We start from the raw sequence: 14,687 nt of genomic DNA, 5'->3' as shown, positions 1-14,687 counted from the left end.
GCACAATCGTAAGGCCTGTGAGGTGGCAATCTTTCAGCCTCCCTTTTATCAAAAACAGATTTAAGAGACAGGTACTGAGAGGGTATGACCGTAGGCACGGGAGGAATATGAGTAGAATTCAAAGGGGTGACTTTAACAACACAAGACTCTTGGCAAGAATCACTCCAAGAAACTATTTGTCCTGACTCCCAATCAATGGTGGGATTATGAGTACGTAACCAAGGATACCCTAACACGAGGTGAGAGGAAGGAGAAGTAATGATCTGAAACCGAATGGTCTCAGAGTGTAACACCCCTGTAGACATATGTAGGGGAACAGTCTCATGTGTGATAATTGGAGAGCATAATGGTCTACCATCTATGGCCTCAACGGCCAAGGGTGTCTCCTTCTCTCTGGTGGGTATGTTATTCTCCTTCACAAAACTGGAATCAATAAAGTTTTCGGCCGCTCCGGAATCAACCAGGGCTAGTATATTCCCTGCTATGCAGTCACTATCAAGGTGCAGAGAAACAGGAAGAAGTAACTTATTAAGAGGCAAATGTGAGGACTGTGATGTCACACCCAAGGCCAGTCCTCTATACGGTCTTAGGTGCGATAGTTTCCCGGACGCACGGGACATTCTTGTCTCATATGACCCCTCTTACCACAATAAAGACAAAGTCCCTCCTTTCTCCTATAAAGCTTTTCAGCGTCGGTAAGTTTAGCAACCCCTAACTGCATAGGTTCCTCCTCAGAACCTTTAGATCCCTTGGGAGTCTCAGCTCTAGGGGAGTTAAAGGGAACAAAATGTCTATTTCTGGACCTGGTATATAACCTGTCACGGATCCTGTTATCTATATCGATAAGATAGTCAATCAGGTCCTCCAGGGGTACAGGGAGGTCCTTAGCTGCTACCTCATCTAAGATAGTATCAGACAGACCTTCCATAAAGGCAGTAGTAAGGCCATTATTAGTCCAATCTACCTGTGAGGCAAGGGTCCGGAACTGAATAGCATAATCGGCTACAGATTTAGATCCTTGCTTTATTCTCATTAATGCCCTGGCGGCATTTTTTGACCTTTTAGTCGTGTCAAATGTTCTACGGAACGCTGTGAGGAAGCTATTGAAGTCGTGTACCATAGGCCCATTAGCCTCCCAAATAGGATTTGCCCATTCTAGTGCCTTATCCGTAAGCTGGTGCATAAGAAAACCCACCTTAGATCTGACAGTGGGAAATGAACGTGGGTACATTTCGAAGTGGAATTCCACTTGATTAAGGAATCCCCTACATGTCTTAGCGTCCCCTCCATACCTAGGTGGCGGGGTTAGATGTGCAGAAGCATTAGACATATTAGCTGTGTCCGGTATAGGGTTTACAGGAGGCGTAGGTACAGGTACCGGAACAGATCTGGATAACAGTGTCTGGATGGCTTGAGCCATTTGATCCATACGGTGATCCTGTTCTGCGAATCTAGCCTCATGAGTGGCCATCTGTTGACCTAAACCTGCGGGGTCCATGGCCCTATCGTAATGTCACGGTAATATACCCCAACACGCAGGAATAGTTCACAGTCAAGAGACAAGAAACAGTGTTCGTCTTACCGGACCTTAGAATGGCCGGACTAGGACGAGAGAAAGACAGAGTCAGAACAAGCCGAGGTCAAGGGAACTGAGAGACAGCGTAACGTAGAACAAGCCGAGGACTGGTACACAGAGGACAAAACAGCGGATAAGCAAGCAAGGATAAGGAGAGAGCGGAGTCAGGAACAAAGCCAAGGTCAAGCACCAAAAAACCAACTGAACGATACAAGCACTAAAGGGAACTGGACAGAAACCACGATAGGGCAAAGAGCAAGGGAAACAGGTGAGTATAAATACCCTTAAGGTTCACTTTGATTGGCCCCTGTCATATCCACGCCCCCAAAACGTGAGTGTATGGGGAATGTGGCCTGACAGGGGCCAATGGGAGACTGATTCTAATTTAGTCTCCCACTGTCCCTTTAAGAGCGCGCCCGAGACGCGCGGCGCGCTCTTAGTGTCGGGCGGGACATGTGACCGCTTCTCGCGGTCACTGCCCGCCTGACTGATCCCATCGTTGGCTGAGCCGCGCGCGGCTCGTGCAGGAGCAGGACCGCGCGCGGCGAGAAGGGAGGACCCCGGCCGGCCCCTGGAGAGGGTAAGTACCGCTACAATTAGACAGGTCCTGAAGTTCAAGCTCAATGGCAAGAGAGGGTTCCATGAAATCAATATATATGCCCTGACCAAAGGAAGTGCTGGACACCATGAATATCAAGACACTGGAATCTACTCACCATGAAAGGAGAATTCCATCCAAACCAGCACCCAGAGACTATACAACAACTGGAAGGTTAGGAGGTCAAGCCTGATGAGTGTCAAGCCACAGTCCTGGATGAAACGCTGTGCATTCACTAACACATCACAAAGATGAACTGCTAAGCCAACAACACATAGAGAATGCAGAAAATCATGAGGTTACATGGCAAGACAAACCACCCCATGGGATGTACCATCAGCAGATAGTATATGTGGCTCACATTACAAAATCCTACTAGTGCCTAGAAGAAGCAGGACTGAAACACAGCACTAAAGCTCTTAGTCTAGCAGAGCAGAATAAGGCACTCAGCACTGTGGTGTATCACCAGATCAATAGAAGTAGGGATCTCCCACATGAGACAGAACTCAAGGTCCAGACTGTAAAAACAGGCCTCCAAGACAATCCAGCACATAGTAGGTGGGTGCAAGATGTTGCTGAGAGGCACAACCACATAGTTGCACAGATTATGGACTGGATCAGATGAAAGGTGCAACAAAAGGTAATTGAAATAGCAGTGCTAGGATCCTGTGAGATTTCCAGATCCAGACAGACAAGTAAGTGTAGGCAAACAAACCCAACATCGTGGTTGTAGGTGAGGATTGGAAAACTGCAGTAAACCCCATGACCATAATATCAAGAAGAAAGAACATGAGAAGGTGGACAAATACCAAAGACTAAAAGAGAAACTGGAAGGTATGAGGAAGGTGAAGGCAAATGATAGTCCCAAATTTGATAGGAGCTCTCTCTGGCCTACAAACTCCAAAGCTGGGAGAGTGGCTTCAGCAGATTCACAGTAGAAAATTTGAGACCTCTGTCCAGAACAATGCAGTTCTAGCTACGATGCTACGTGTAACCCCAGACTCCCAGGCCTTTGATGGAGGACCTGATAATGAGGAATTCATAAAAATACCACACAGAAGGATGAGAAAGTCAATTTTAACTCTCATTTCATGGCAAAGAATAAGAAGAATATTAGACTGTAGTATCTTTAATGTTAGTTCTCACCTTAACCCACCTTTAATCCCCCTCTTCCCTATCTCACCTTATTCTTAAACTTAATTCCCCTTAGTTCTTACAAACATTAACCACAGGGACACAGTTAGGGGTGGCTAATCTGGGCTGGAGCTTTCAGTCAGCTTGTGAAAAATCCATGTATGACATTTTAACATTAGCCCAGGTTCCCTTGAAAATATGCAACTGAAGCTATTTATTACTTTCTCAGTATACTAGTCTGCAAAAGTGAAATAAATAATATCCACAGTCACAGATGTTCCATTAACAACTTGCACTGTTCCTCTCATTTATGTAATAATAAATTATCTAATGATATCACAAACAAGAAGCAGAATTTTAAATAGCCAACAAATATAAGAAGACTTAAATCAATACATGATTACATAATCTGTGACAGTACCATCGAACCCTTAAATTGAATACGGATCCATCAAGAATGATCTGATATTTGAAAATCATGCAGCTTTAATTGGTAATGAAGTAACCACATAACATTTTTTTATTTACTTTTTAGATGTGGACATTGGCTTTCTTAATACACATTGCTTATTTACATGTATATAAGTGTATAATAAATAAATAGAATAAAAGACACATTTTTATCTGAATATTATCTGTTTAAAAATATAATTTGCAAACAACATGTTAAGTTTTACTTTTGAAAAGCTCAATAGCTCTAATTATCTGATGCTAGTAATTTATTTAGGAATCAACACAAACACAAAAACTATCTGGAATAGCCAAAAAAAAAAAAAAGAAAAAAAGATACACACAGGAAAGCCTTGGAAACAATTTAACTATTTTACTATTATGGTGTGCATAATATGAAGATACTGTGATTTTTATCCCTCCGGAGAAATATTTTGGAGCGCTAAAAAATGCTTGTGCTGTGCTCCTGCACAGCAATAGCGTTTTAGCCAATCAGGTGATTAGGACAGCTATGCAGCTCACGGCAGCCCTGATCACCTCAGATTTAAAAATGGCAACGTAGATGGAGGACTCCATTTCTGTGTCTGCCACAGATATGGTGGATGTCTCTCCTAGAGACAGCCACATCAACGTTAGAAGGCTCCATTAGAGAGCCTTCTTTGCCAGGGTCCTATCCTCTTCATCTTCTGAGGAGGATATAGTCCCAGTAAGTAGAAGAAAAAAGAAGGCTTGCCTTTCCACTTCAAGTTCTGGGGATGAACTTGATTTTGGTCCCTCTTCCCCTCATTCTCGTTTGAGTAGTCGACGTTTTAAAGGAATGGTACCTCCAAAAGCAAAACGTGTTTTTCCCTTGTTTGCGGTTTCAAAGCAGTTTTCACCCAAAAGGGACAATGGCTCATTCTAGTGCTTTCAGTCCCTCACTGTCCACCTAAAGAGAGTTTGCTCATTCATCCGCCCTAAGCCAGTCCTGTTCCAGACAGGGATCACCGGAGATTGATTGGGAGTGTGAGGAGGTGGTTCGCTCTGCAGCTTCCACTGAACGAGGGAAGTTGAGCAACATTCAGATGGACAGAGTGAGCCTTTAGGTACAGTGCTCCCTTCAAAATAATTCCACTCAAGATTGGCCATCGAACAAGAATCTGAAGTCAGTGATTTTGCCAAACTAGCTTTCAGATCGCCGCTAGTTTAAGAGGATGATCTCCTCCTTAGACATCATATTGGTATCCCTGACATTCAGGCACTAATGGACCCTGAAATTGATCTAGCACTGTTATCCATTGCAGGAAGCAGTGTTTCTGCGGATCCCATGGATCAGACATTTCGCAATGTACAATTTAAAATTGCGGATGCTGTTGTTCCCTTTCTGCTTATGTTGGATAATGCAGAGAAGGAGGGATTCTCTCATAACCCTTCCCTACTAGCTTTACTGGCTTCTAAGATGGCACTTCTAAAAGCTTTCAGCAGAACGGTGCTTACTATCAGTCAATTCTTCAACTATATTTCCAACATTCGCAGAACCCGCTGGCTCCATGCAGCAGGGATGTCTGATTTGGCACCGAAATCACATGAAGTCCCTAATTTGGAAAACTCCTTTCTATTTGGCCCCTCTATTGTACAAGAGGTGAAAGGATGATATAAGGCTAGGAGATCTTTACAACTCCTTTCAGTTTCCTTTCCAGAGTCAAGCTTCCTCTCTTTCCCAGGCATTATCTCAGTGAAAAATAGAATTGGCAGATATGTCAATTTCAGGTTGGATCAGTCCCTTATTCCCTATTCCAAAATCAGACGGCATGTGGAGACCAGTACTAAATGTCAAGGCTTTGAATGCTTTCCTAAAGAGGAAAAGATTCAGGATGGAGGACTTAACAGACCTCCCAGGCCTAATGCAGAAACATGTATTCTGCACAAAATTAGACCTCAAAGATGCTTTCCATTCAGTTCCTATCACTATGAAACACAGGTGCTTTCTCAGATTCTGCTGGAAGGAACAGATATATCACTGGACTGTAATGGTGTTTGGCCTATCCAACTCACTTTACACATTTTCCAGGATAATGAAAGCTATTATATCCCAGGCCAGGCAAAGAGGATTGCTATGCCTGTATTACTTAGACAACATCCTGCTGTTGAATCCAAAGGTAGATCCTCTTGTTCAGCAGAGAGATTACCTAATTTCCTTTTTACAGGATCTGGGGTTTATTGTAAATATGCAAAAATCCATCATAGTCCCTACTCAGAATACCCTAGTTTTGGGTTTCATGCTGAACACGGATATGGATATGACCTTGGGTGTTCCCCGAGACAAATGGGAAAAAAAATCCTAGCTCAGTTAACTTCAGCTCTTTTGAAACACAGATGGTCCCTAAGAGAAATAGCAAAGACCATTGGGAGGCTTATTGCTTTAACACTGGGTTACGATGTTCCCCCCTTGCTGTGCAGATGAAGTCAGCTGTTTCTAGGAAATTAACTGAGACAAGGTGGCCAGTGGGGGTCAAGGGTGGTCATTTCCACAAGTGTCAAAAAAGAGCTAAACAAGATATTGAAGGGGCAAGTCCACTTCCTCGCCCCCATTAAGAAGGGCCTTTTGAGTTAACCTTGATCACAGATGCTTCTACCAAGGGATGGGGTGCTTTCTCTGTCCAAGGTGCGATAAGAGGAGTTTGGTCAGTTTAAGAAAGGCTTCCTAGGGACCAGGGATCTCTTAACCAAACTTCCACAACTTATGTGGATGGTAGGCTTTTAACGCATCCTCTTCTGTTTGACCGGGATTTAGACATAGTTATCTCTTCACTACGGCCAGGGTAAGATACAAACAGATGATCGAGGAATTTAAAGCAAGGGAAGTTTCCCTAAAATTCCCTTTCCCATGAATCTGACACAATTCCCTTAGCTTTGGAATTACTCACGCTCAAATATCATTCAGGTTTAGCAGTCAGTACGATTAAGAAGTATGGTTCTGCATTACATTTTCTAATCCCTAATCTGACCCAAGACGCCCTTTACCTCAGGTTACTGAAAGGGCTATCAGTCTGTCGGCCTTTTACTCCGAGATACACTTCCACTTGGGATGTGCACCTTTTATTAAACTACTTTAATTCTTTAGACAATGACCAGATTGACCTTAGATGGACGGTGATTCAATTGGCATCCCTTTTAACTTTAGCTCTGGCAGCTAAAGGCTCAGAATTAACCCAGTTAAATTAACCCCAGTTAAAAATTGTCAAACCAGGGTTGTCTCAAACTCCAGGGGGATTTCATGTCATGCTTAAAAGAAGACAGAAGACTTCCCTTATTTTCCAGGGTCCTGTAGAATTAGATTTGGTGCAGGATTCTGATGAGTCGAGTTTATGCTTAGTTAATTTGTTAAATTCATACTTAAATCTTTCTACCCCATTCAGACAAGACTTTACACAATTACTTATCACTTCCAAATAAAAACAAGTTACCTGTGCTCTCTCCTTAATCCCTATGTATTTTTAAACAAATTGAGTTTTTTTTAGTTACCTCCAATGGCCATGAGAGGATGAGCCCACCTGCCAACGTCAAGGCAGGCCTAACTCTAACCATTTATGTGGGTAGCTATGCCAGCATAACCCACCACTTTCAAACACCATAGCTTTCAGTGAATATATTATCTGGAGTTCTCATCCGTGTGGGGATTCTCCCTCTGCAGTGGAGCTTTGAACACCCAGAGCCAGGGGTGATAGGGCTCTGGTATATATGAGTTTTTTCCCCTTTTTTTATATTTTATCTAGTCCAGGTAGTCTGCACAATTATCTGTCTCATATATTTTCAGATCAGTTTAGCACACTTTTTTGGTAATAATCTGTTAGTCATTAAAAAAAGCTGGTAAATGTGCTTCTGCATCACATTTAACAAAGGGTTTTTTTTACAAGAAGACAACACATTTATTCAGTTTAGCTGCTTGGATTGTGGATGGCATTAAATCCAGCCAAATTTGAATATTATGCTAGCTTTAGTGTACAGATAATCTTAATTTTAATAATGACATGAGGCGAGTATTTTGCATAATCTTTCTTTACTAACTCCAAAGCAGCAAAGAAAAGAGTGACAAAACTTTGAACCAACCACAATTTAGTATACACTGTGTGCAGAATTATTAGGCAAATTAGTATTTTGACCACATCATCCTCTTTATGCATGTTGTCTTACTCCAAGCTGTATAGGCTCGAAAGTCTACTACCAATTAAGCATATTAGGTGATGTGCATCTCTGTAATGAGAAGGGGTGTGGTCTATTGACATCAACACCCTATGTCAGGTGTGCATAATTATTAGGCAACTTCCTTTCCTTTGGCAAAATGGGTCAAAAGAAGGACTTGACAGGCTCAGAAAAGTCAAAAATAGTGAGATATCTTGCAGAGGGATGCAGCACTCTTAAAATTGCAAAGCTTCTGAAGCGTGATCATCGAACAATCAAGCGTTTCATTCAAAATAGTCAACAGGGTCGCAAGAAGCGTGTGGAGAAACCAAGGCGCAAAATAACTGCCCATGAACTGAGAAAAGTCAAGCGTGCAGCTGCCAAGATGCCACTTGCCACCAGTTTGGCCATATTTCAGAGCTGCAACATCACTGGAGTGCCTGAAAGCACAAGGTGTGCAATACTCAGAGACATGGCCAAGGTAAGAAAGGCTGAAAGACGACCACCACTGAACAAGACACACAAGCTGAAACGTCAAGACTGGGCAAAGAAATATCTCAAGACTGATTTTTCTAAGGTTTTATGGACTGATGAAATGAGAGTGAGTCTTGATGGGCCAGATGGATGGATTGGTAAAGGGCAGAGAGCTCCAGTCCGACTCAGACGCCAGCAAGGTGGAGGTGGAGTACTGGTTTGGGATGGTATCATCAAAGATGAGCTTGTGGGGCCTTTTCGGGTTGAGGATGGAGTCAAGCTCAACTCCCAGTTTCTGGAAGACACCTTCTTCAAGCAGTGGTACAGGAAGAAGTCTGCATCCTTCAAGAAAAACATGATTTTCATGCAGGACAATGCTCCATCACACGCGTCTAAGTACTCCACAGCGTGGCTGGCAAGAAAGGGTATAAAAGAAGAAAATCTAATGACATGGCCTCCTTGTTCACCTGATCTGAACCCCATTGAGAACCTGTGGTCCATCATCAAATGTCAGATTTACAAGGAGGGAAAACAGTACACCTCTCTGAACAGTGTCTGGGAGGCTGTGGTTGCTGCTGCACGCAATGTTGATGGTGAATAGATCAAAACACTGACAGAATCCATGGATGGCAGGCTTTTGAGTGTCCTTACAAATAAAGGTGGCTATATTGGTCACTGATTTGTTTTTGTTATGTTTTTGAATGTCAGAAATGTATATTTGTGAATGTTGAGATGTTATATTGGTTTCACTGGTAAAAATAAATAATTGAAATGGATATATATTTGTTTTTTGTTAAGTTGCCTAATAATTATGCACAGTAATAGTCACCTGCACACACAGATATCCCCCTAAAATAGCTATAACTAAAAACAAACTAAAAACTACTTCCAAAAATATTCAGCTTTGATATTAATGAGTTTTTTGGGTTCATTGAGAACATGGTTGTTGTTCAATAATAAAATTAATCCTCAAAAATACAACTTGCCTAATAATTCTGCACTCCCTGTAGTGTATAAGAGGCGTGACATATGACATAATTTCCTCTTTAAAATTGTGACATCACAAGGTCATAAATGCAGAAAAATAACAGAACAACTTGAAAAAAGTCCATAGAACAAGATAATGGAAAGCTAATCTGAATAAATTGAACAGGAACAGGTAGAATGCAGACGAAGGCATCCTGCTTTCAAACGAGGATCTCCCAAGACTTGATGATAAGGTTCCATGATGTGATGATGACGACACCTTGCATGGAGACCTTAATGGTTAAGCTGAAACGAGAGTATAAATTGCATTAGACTCCAGAAATGATTGTTTAAAAAAATGAATGTCTATCCCTTAATTTAACTTAATATCATCTAGTATAATAATAATAATAATAACTAAACATCCTCCCAATTAATGGTGTTAAATAAATATCCCACCCATAAGGAGTATATATATAAATCTTCAAATGAACGTAAGTAAGGCATTAAAACAAGTGCTATCAAGTTAGGTATTTATACAATAATATGAGAAAACAAAATGCCATAGATAGATATGAAATTAATAGGGAGGGAAGAACGAAAGAGAACAGGGAGGGAAAATACTCGCCTCCTGTCATTATTAAAATTAAGATTATCTGTACACTAAAGCTAGCATAATCTTCAATTTTATCACATGACAGGAGGCTTCGTATTTTGTAATTTCAACTCTGGGAAAGCAGAGAAAACGCCGGATTATCAAGAGGACGAAAGTACAATGTCCTAAAGGTGGATTCTCTGGTCCAGTCCGCCGCTCGTAAGATGTCCGAAAGGGACGCGCCTGCCGCATAAGCGGAAGAGGCCGCTGCCCCACGTACGGAATGTGCTCCAAAAGTTTGGTCAATACCGGCAAGGGATATTAGCCATCTAACCCATCTGGCCAGGGTAGTAACCGAAACTGGACCGTAAGAGATGAGATGAGAAGTTGATGAGTGGAAGACTGCCGCAATGTTGCGGTGGCTTCCACGTATTGACGGAGAGTAGAGACCACGCAGAGTTGAGAGTCAGAAGGGAAGAAAGGGTAGAAGACCGAGTGAGAGTTGGACTTAGTGCGATGTGAGACCCGAAAGGTAACACCCGCCGGGCAGAAGGTAAACGCGTCGGCGTCAAAGGCGCGTACATCCGATACCTGTCGAAAAGAAACCAGACAGAGCAGAAAGGTGAATTTTGCGATAAGTTGGCGGAGTGACAACTCCTCTTTAGGAGGCCAATTTCATAAGAATTGTAGGACCACGCCAACGTCCCAAAGTCTAGAGTATTTGGGTTCCGGGGGACGCCGCAGGCACATGCCGCGGAGAAGTCTGTAGATGAGCGGGTCCTTACCAACAGGTGTCCCCTGGGTCGGAGTATGGGCCGCTGAGATGGCTGACCGTACCACGTTGATGGACTGGTATGATTTTCCGGCAGTGAAAAGTGAGGTCAGGAAATTCATGATGGAGTGAGTAGGTGCAGTGAAGGGATTGAGGTCCCGTCCCACACACCAACTTGTCCAGTAGTGCCATGCTGATAAGTAGCACCTCCTTATTCCTGGTGCCCATGAGTCCCATAGAAGGTCCATAGTTTCCTGTGATAAGTCCTTCGTTCCCCAGGAGCCCCGGAAAGAGTTCAGGCCACAAGGGGCAGGCGTTCCTGCATGACTAGCGGGTGAGGTAGACCCAACGGGTTCCTGAGGATGGTTGGGGCATCTGGTAGGAGGAGGGGATCCTTGATTGAAAGTTCCAGAAGGTCCGGGAACCATGGCTTGCTCTGCCAGAGAGGCGTGATGAGAATTATTTTCACTCTCTGTAGGCAGATACGGTGAAGGACCCTCGTTATCATTGCGAAAGGTGGGAATGCGTAAGCACTGTCCCATGGCCATTGTTGTAGAAAAGCGTCCGTTGCGAGGCTCTCCGGGTTTGGGAGCCAGCTAAAGTAAACATCTGTCTGTCGATTGTTGCGGGACACGAATAGGTCTATGGAGAGAGGTCCTCTCTGTACATCCAGTATTGCGAAAATATGAGGGTCTAGTTGTTAATCGCTGGTGTCCCGCCAGTGGCGTGAATACCAATCCGCCGTCGTGTTGGAGTCTCCTGGTAAGTGCTCTGCCAGCAAGGTGATGTTGTGTGGTAGGCAGTAATCGAAGATCTCTTTCGTGAGATCCACCAGTGCTTGAGAACGAGTGCCTCCAAAGAGGTTGATGTATCTTACCGCTGAGACGTTGTCCATGCAGAGTAGGATGCAGCAGTTGGATCGGTCCTTTGCCAGGCTGCGAATGGCAATTGATGTGCATCGAGAGCTCTTTGGAAGTCCAGACTACTCCTGTGGAAGTGGTTCCGTCTGTTGCTCCCCAGCCTGAATGACTGGCATCCGATTCCAGCACGAAGTCTGGCTGGTTCCTGAATATGGCCCTGCCATTCCAAGCCTGCATGCAGTTCAGCCACCAGTGTAGCTCCTCCCGAACTTCGGCCGACATTGGAACCGGTTGGTCGTATGTAGGTTGTTTGCGAAGGAATCTTGCCTTGAGGCGCTGCATGGCCCTGTAGTGCAGGGGTTCGGGGAAAATGGCCTGGATGGATGCGGGGAGAAGTCCTACGATCCGTGCCAGTAATCGTAGGGGTATGGTTGTCCGACGAAGGACTTTCCGGATCTCCCTGCCGATGGCCGTAATTTTGGTAGCCGGGAGGTGAAGAGTGCATGATGTGGAGTCTATTACGAATCCGAGGAATTGAACTGATTGAGCCGGGATCATTGCGGACTTGGGGCGATTGACGACGAAACCTAGAGACTCCAAAAGGTGTACTGTGTGATTCGTGTGTCTCTGCAGAGTCCCTGCATCCTCGTCGAAGATCAGAATGTCGTCGAGGTAGATTATGCATCTTATGACTTGAGCTCTGAGTTTCGCCACTACTGGCTTCATAAGCACCACGGGGCCCAACTGAGGCCAAACGGGAGGCAGGTGAATTGCCAGGGGTTCCCGTGCCAGAAGAAACGGAGGTAGGGATGGCTGTTTCTGTGTACCGGAATGGTAAGGTACGCGTCTTTGAGGTCCAGACGAGTGAACCAGTCGTTGCGTCGAAGTAAGTCCCGGAGAAGGTGGATACCTTCCATTTTGAAATGTCGGTATACCATGTGAGAATTGAGCTCCCTGAGATTGATAATGGGGCGAAATTCGCCGGTTTTCTTCCTGACCAGGAAGATATTGCTGAAGAAACCGGTGGAATCCGGAGCTGGTTGGATGGCACCCTTGGAGCGCAGTTCTCGTAGCTCCGCGTCTATGAGGCGGACGTCTGCCCGTGTAGTCTGGATCGGATGCGGAAGGGCCTGCTGGAGCGGGGTCGAGTCGAACTCTATTCGATAGCCCCGCACCGTTTGGAGGATCCACATGTCTGAAGATATGTCTGCTCAGTTCTGGATAAAAAGAGAAACACGACCTGCGATATGACAGGAGGTTAGAGGCAGGGTATGATTTCAACTTACCGTTGGAGAATCTTGCCCGGGAGCGTCCTCGGCTGCCTCGGCCATGATCAGATCCCCTGAATTGGTGGAATCTTTGTCGGGTAGATGATCTGTGTAAAACGGTTGAGTCCTTGTTGCACGGGGGCCACATGGCCAAAAACGGCTGGCGGCACGGCCCCTCTGCCGTCCAGCACTTCCCAAAACACCACGTGCCAAGGGTCCTAATTCTTTATCCCCCAGTCCAACCAGTTTTTCGTCGATACGGTAAAGTGCTGCTCGGCGCCTCTCCGAAGAGACGGCTACGTTGGTGTTCCCTAGGAAACAGAAACACCTTTGTGCCCATTCCCGGGTATCTCATGCCCACTCACGCCCCGTATCTGGGGTAAAAGTGTCAGCCCTTTCATAGGAGTCATCCGCCATATCCATAATTCTAGCTAGCGGCCCAATGGCATCTAGCAGTTTGTCCTGCACTCCTTTAAAACCGCGCTCTATGCCCTTGCGCGGGTCCCGACCCCCTCGGGTCATGAATGTATTCATGAGCGGGTCAAATTCGGGTGTGTGCGCCACCTCGTCTGGTAGGCTAGGCCGAGGGCATTCAGATCTCATCCGTTTCCTTACTTCTTTGTCCTTAGATTTCCTGAGCCAGAAGTGCATAAACCTTGCCAAAAGCTCGGGTGGTGACCATTCTTCCGAACGGGGATGACGGATGTTTCTCGGGTCAATCATTTGGAGGCCCGAATTGTCAAGGAAAATCTCTGTGCCCTCCTGTGGGTTATCCATGGATGTAGTCAATGAGTCCTTGGGCTCACCCAGACTCTGCTCCCTTATGAAGTAAGGGTCGGAGTTGGCCGCGGAATTCCTGTCGGAGTCCTCCTGGTCATAGACCGCCACCTGCCATTCATCCAACACAGCTAGTGCAAGTGTGGGTTCTGCGTCTTCCTCACCTGAGGAAATCTGTGCGAGGTCATGGGTAGCATGAACCGTGGCTTTTCTGCGCTTAGCAGGGGCTTTCTCTTTAGATTTGCGTGGCGCAGTGGCTTCGCCCTTCCAATGGCGTTTAGGCCGATGGGAGCGTTCTCTGGAGGAGTCGGAGTCTTCAGAGTCCGCTCTATAGTGAACCCATTTAGAGATGGGTTTAGGGGCCTCAGAATCTGTTGGGAGCGACTTAGAAGCGGCCTTTTCCATAGCTGCAGCCACAGCTGCTGTTATCATGGCCTGGAGATCTGAGGAGGTTTGTGATTCCTCCATGATCTGGAATAAGTATTCGGGGCTCACCCGATAAATTTGCGTGAGGGCACTTAGGCACAATTAGTGCAGAGGGCTGGGGACCAGTGGTGGTATGGTATCAGGAATGAATAACCTGAGACTAGAGACCAGTAGGTCGTAGTAGAATGAGGAGGGCTATATCACTGGGGCTCACCCAGGTAATAGGAATCCTGCATGAACAGGTCCGCTTAACAGCACAAAATGGGGGCTCACCCCGGCCAGAATAAGGTTCAGACCAACTGGCTAAAACCAACCCCAAGTGCAAGGCACTAACCTGACTTGGTCCCACTGAGTGAAAAAGGCAGGATGAAAGAAGGGTTTCCAGTTGCTTGCAGTGGAATAGCTGGAGCAGATAACTGTTTATCTCTTAAGATGGCCGCCGGACTGACAGCCGTTAGTATGGGGAGTATAGTACCTCCCCCAGTTTGGGCAGCAAAACTAGTGTAATTAAAACTGCCGAACGTGCGTATAGTAAAAATGGTCGCAAACGCCTAAAAAGGCAATCGCGCCAAACTGCCGAACGAGAAGCGTTCGGTAGAAAAAACGAATAGTCTCTGTGCAGTCACACAG

The sequence above is a fragment of the Pelobates fuscus genome, chromosome 5 (genome assembly GCF_036172605.1).
Source record: "Pelobates fuscus isolate aPelFus1 chromosome 5, aPelFus1.pri, whole genome shotgun sequence".
In the NCBI taxonomy this organism is placed as follows: domain Eukaryota; kingdom Metazoa; phylum Chordata; class Amphibia; order Anura; family Pelobatidae; genus Pelobates; species Pelobates fuscus.
This window is presented reverse-complemented; position numbering follows the sequence as displayed.